A 6,018-nucleotide genomic window follows, 5' to 3' on the forward strand; every position below is an offset into this window, starting at 1 on the left:
AATCAGTAAATATAACAGGGATGAGATTAAACGGAGTGATGTGGATGTTTTACGTAGACAGTCACTCAATTTATGTAAAAGAAACTTAATTTAACGCCTGTTCACGAGGTGGACTACACACAAAAACGATAATTCTGGGAAAATCCCATAAAAGCAAAAAATGCCACATTTTGTCCCAGGGTGTGTGTATATATATATATGTGTCACTTATATCATCAAATATATATATATATATATATATATATATATATATATATATATATATATATATATATTTGATGATATTTGTTATCATCATATACTTTCTTATAGTTTCTATTTTTAGCAGTTACAAAGTAACCAAATGTTAAACATTATCACGAGATAATAAAACATACAACAAAGTCATGGCTTGCAACTTATGGGCGTTTTTTAAAGTTGTTCTTGTGAAACTGAGTGTTTGATTTATTAGTGTCAAATCAGAGCAACGACTGGATAATATTCTCATAAAACAGTTTTTCTTAGCAGCATAAAATATATTTGACATTTCAGAACAGCTCTCTTGCATTGATAAACCGGCTTTGTTTCCCTGCACGCCCATCTGTCCATCTGATTGCTGTACAACAGGCTCCTTTTTTGCACAACAGGAAGCTGCTCTCCCATGTTTCCTGCACAGCCCAACTTCACATCCTTAGCAGCCTATGGACATCATTTAACCCCTCCGTGCATTTTACTGTGACTCACCGGTGGTGAAGTAAGGGGAGTTATTTTTACTAATCAATTGTAGTCAGCTGGTGAAGATTTATAACACCAAAAATATGTGTGTGTTACAGCAGCAAACAGCAGGGTTAGGGGAGTGGCTCAGTGGGGGATAAGTCCAGCATGCAAAAAAGGGGGGAGTCAAGAAACAGCTGTTTTGACTCAAAAACACATAATTCACATCAAACAGAAAACAGCAAATGAATTGATCTCTTTTTCTTTTTTTAAATATCCTTTTTTCATATCACAAAACATGAGTGAAATTAGATTACAAAATGCTAGAAAGGCTAATCCAGGGCAAATCATATGTAGTAGACTTTGTGTCTCAAACATTTATAATGGACATTTCCTTGGCTGTTATCCCATTGTACATATTTAGTGGGTTACAAGTGAGCGGAGAGTTTATGTGGCCATGCAACATAAGGATGAATAGCCTCACATTTGATATTCTTCTGCATCACACTTTAAGATCAAAAATCAGTCCCCCGACAATGCCAGTCAATCTTGCATGCATTAAACTATAGAAAATATCATCTCTGATAACCCCACAATAGATGGTTTATCACAGCCCAACATAAAGCTTGAGATGCTCTGACGAAGAAACACAAAACTAGGCTGATTTCAAACAGTTGCCTAAATGAAAAGCACCCCAAATGTGCTGCTCTATGTGAGGCCATGAATAGTCCTGTCATTAAGAGAGTGTTAGACTCATTACAAACATCATGTGGTTCCACCTTTGACCCTGATTTTGTTGGTGCAATAATTGTGTTTTCATATTGAGTCAATAAAGAGGGGAAGGTGAGCTCTAGCACCAAACAGTAATGACAGATCCGCTAAGAAAAACATGTTGAGGATGAGTGGGTGTTCTCACACACACACACACACAAACACGAGCGCACACAATAAAATAGGGTAAGGCTGGTGATGCTATTGTCAGTCTAAAGTACAGAGCTGAACAAACAATGAGTTAATTTGTCCCTCAGTACTTTGCAACTTCCCCAGTCTGTCGGCATCTGGCTGTTTTCCAAAACAGCTGGGCACAGCAAGTTTTTTTTAACAAAAATTGAGCATAAAGAAGAAAAAATGGTGTGAATTTAGGTATGCTTGTCTCAGGATCATTTACACTCTGCTCTGATACACTATTGTGCACTAGTGCAAACTCTGTCACTAAAGTACCTTCAATAAGTACCTAAAATAATTTTTTTAATTGGATTTGTTTGCAATAAGAAGAAGATAAGATCTCTCTAGACCTGCTCTTTAGGCATGCGGATAGGTGAAAAATTAAAGGATATCTTTGAATAAAGGAAATATTTCATCATAGGATAAAGGTGATTACTCTGAACAACTTTATATTGATTTGCAGTTAATCTCTCCTCTAAGAAGACAAGCCAGCAAAATACCCAAACACAGTATGACAAACCCATTGTCGGGTTTCCGAGCAGCGTGCCCCCACCACTTGGTGTGCCCATTGTTACATCCATCACTGTAATAGTACATATATATGACAGATAATAAGAAATCACTAAAGAACAATGAGTACATAACCTAATAGAGATATAGGCTACACATGTCACGTTATGTTGAAAATACACAATAACAACTAATGGATGAGAAAAGCAGTTTGTTTACAGTGAGGATGGAGATAAACTCAGAGGTTCATCTCCATCTGTGTGTCTCCTGTTTGTGTCAGACAAGAAAAGAGTGCGTCTGCTCCTCTCTCCTGCTCTGAGGTAAAACAATAAGGCCGAGGCTTAAAAAAGGAACTCCATCTTGATCTACTCCTTCCTGTCACTGTTTTCAAGCCTTTCAGTGAAACTACACACAGGGTGTAGTCAACAAACGTAAAGGATAATTCAAGTTATTTTCAACCAGGGCCTCATTGTCCTACTTTTTTATCAGCACTGAGAGGTTACTTGAGAGAAAAATGTCTCAAAACTAAAATCAGAAGGCAAGTAGGTAGCTAGTATAATATCCACACTGATGGATAACTAACAGGTAAACTTTATTTTTGTACATCCAGTGAAAAATAAAGGCGCATGTTCAGTATCCTTGAAAAGTTTTGTTGACTTTTCTCTCTTTGGCAACACTGAATCCAGTAAACTGACAGGGTCTGATAGGATGCAGGAAGAAACTTTTGTGTCATGGCGGTCTAATTTTAGTTTCCCTTCACATCATGACAAGGAAGAAAACACAGCTGGAAGGTTGTTTTTGTTCTTCTGTGAGAACTTTCATACAATAGTGTACAAGAAGTATACAATAGGGATAGTTTTTTACAAAGGAAAACTGTGACCATAAGGTTGTTGATGCAAAATTTTAAAACTGTCATTTCAAAAAAACAAAAGAAAAAATGAACTTAATTTAAACTCTGTCTTGAATATTTTGTGTGTTTCCTGTAATAAAATGTCAGTGTGTGTTTGCACGCAGAGGCCAAGTCGCTGAACTTCAGTAATAGCTCAGTGAAAACAAATATGCTGCTCCAAAAAACTTAAAGGAACACTTTTTAATCACAGTAAAGCATCAAGTCAGTTAAACTTCTGGGATGTTGATCTGGTCAGTTAAGTAGCAGAGGGGGGGTCATTAATCGGTTTTAGCTGCTTTGGTGTTAATGAAATTAACAACAGGTGAACTAGAGGGGCAACAATGAGACAATTCCCTAAAAATGTTTTATAGTTGGAGGCCATTGCCATTTTTTTTCCTGCTCATATTTTCTGACTGCTTTTTCACTGGTTTTGCATTTGGCTAGGGTCAGTGTCACTGCTGGTGACATGAGGTGATACCTTGCGCCTACAGAGGTTGCTGCAGGATGGCACATCAATATATGCCATTGCCAGAAGGTTTGCTGTGTCTCCCAGCACAGTCTCAAGAGCATGGAGGAGACCATTTCTCTCAAGGAAAGCTGGGCAAGGCTGTAAAATCTGCTCCTTTGTGCAAGAAGGAACAGGATTAGAACTGCCAGAGCTGCAAAATGAGCTGCAGCAGGTTACTGGTGTGAATGTCTCTGACCACACGATCAGAAAAAGAAGGTCCAACAACCCCTAGTGGGCTCTGTGCCCACTGCCCCATAGAGCTCGATTGGCTTTTGCCATAGAATACCAGAACTGGCAGGCCACCACCGGCACTCTTTGCTTTTCAGATATTAGAGCAGGTTCACCGCATGTGGCAAGAGTTTGCAGGCAGGTCCTAAAGGATGACAGAATTGATACCATTGATTGGCCCCCACACTCACCTGACCTAAATCCAGTAGAACACCTCTGGGACAATATATTTCATTCATCTGATAGTGCCAGGTTGTACCTCAGACTGTCCAGGACCTCAGTGATGCTTCCCACACTGATCATTTCATTTTTAATAAAACAATGTGGCATCCTTTCATTTATAACATATTACCAAACCCATATCAGTGTAGATAGAGTCTTTTCCCACTGAGATCTGATGGGTTTGCAAAGTGTTCCTTTGATTATTTAAGCGTTGTATTTCCAGAAGATTTGCAACAAAGTGAGGAAAAAAATGAGAACAAATGTTCAGTGTTTCACACTAAATCAGATTACATCAGGCGTTTTGTTGGACTAAATCTGTCTGTGTCTATATTAGAGGGATACAGAGTATCTAATTTGCTTAATGTACAGAAAGAAATGTGGATATTTTCATAAACGCACCATGTTCTCTGCCCTATCTCTTAGTAAACAAACAGAAAAACTAAAAATCAAAGTCCTTAAAGCAATGCAACAATAAGAAAAAATCAATATATTAACTAATTAATTAAATGATGGTCTCGTGTGGGAGTGAAACTCATGAAAAGTCTCATGGGTTATGCCTCTCCCATATTTCCCCCTTGAATACATAAATTTCCTAAGAGTTTGATGTGGTTTAGTTCTATGAGTATTTCATCTTTAGGAAATAAGGATACATTTACCATTTACCCAAGTGGACATGGCGCCTTGTGTATCTGCTACATCAACTGACATCCTCTGAATTCAATTCAATTCAATTTTGTTTATATAGCACCAAATCACAACAACAGTTGCCTCAAGGTGCTTTATATTGTAAAGTAGACCCTACAGTAATACATGCAGAGAAAAACCCAACAATCATATGACCTCCTATGAGCAAGCACTTTGGTGACAGTGGGAAGGAAAAACTCCCTTTTAATAGGAAGAAACCTCCAGCAGAAGCAGGCTCGGGGAGGGGCGGGGCCATCTGCCGCGACAGGTTGGGGTGAGAGAAGGAAGACAGGATAAAAGACATGCTGTGGAAGAGAGCCAGAGATTAATAACAAGTATGATTTCTGAATGAGTACTATATGTACTTATTCATATACAGTATTGGCTCTGCTGCATTGCATTAACTGAGACAACATGCATTAAGCAGCTGCACTGACACCATCATCTTGCCTTCTTTGAATTTGTGGAATGCGTCTGAGTCACAGACTCCATTTCACAACTTATAAGCATGAAATCCCTTTAATGTCCCTGATTTGGGTATTTCATTTCCAGTTTGTTTAATACATACTGAAATGTGTAAAAATGTGCTTTTTTACCTGATGAAGCTAACTGACTCCTGGCTGTGGCCTCGTATTTACCACAGAGATGCATTTGTGAAAGCTCAAAATTCTCAAATAAATACAGCAGTATTGACTAGAATGCTGATCTGTGCCTGCTGAATCTTTTAGTTTACTTTGGTTTCGGAAACTGTTGTTTGTGCTTAATTAATAATGAAGTGAAATCCAGCAGGAAAGAGGCTGTTTTACAGAGGTAGCATTAATTCTCTGCTGAAGGACACATTGAGATGCAAGCAGCCCCTTAACAGCTCCTGGATCTAACAATCAATACTGGGCATGTGACTCTGGAGCTAGCAAGAGTGACATCTTTGCTGCCAAGAAACACCGCCTCCGTTCTTTACAGCATCTAATTTAGGGAAGGTCACTGACTGCCATAGATCACCATCAAATTCAACTCAGTAGTCTGACTCTAGACACTTAGTTTTCAGCTGACACTTCTACTTTCCACATGTCACAAAACCTTCAAATTAGGTCACATGGCCCCCTTTTTTGTTAAGGTAAATAATGCATATAGTGTATTGTAACATGCACTTATAGCATTGTTTCTTCAGAAGTGTTGTTGAAGCCTGTGTGTCCCGTAGGAGGGGCGAAAAGTTGTCTAGCCAGCTAGCATCAGGTGATCTTTGTTGTTTATGTCTATTACTTTGATGTAATTGGTATGAGATGTTTGGTCAGAGGCTCAAGAAGTTGTAAAAGTTCACAAAATACTGCAGCTGGTGTGA

Source organism: Aulonocara stuartgranti (genome assembly GCF_965226115.1).
Source record: "Aulonocara stuartgranti genome assembly, chromosome: 5".
Taxonomy (NCBI): domain Eukaryota; kingdom Metazoa; phylum Chordata; class Actinopteri; order Cichliformes; family Cichlidae; genus Aulonocara; species Aulonocara stuartgranti.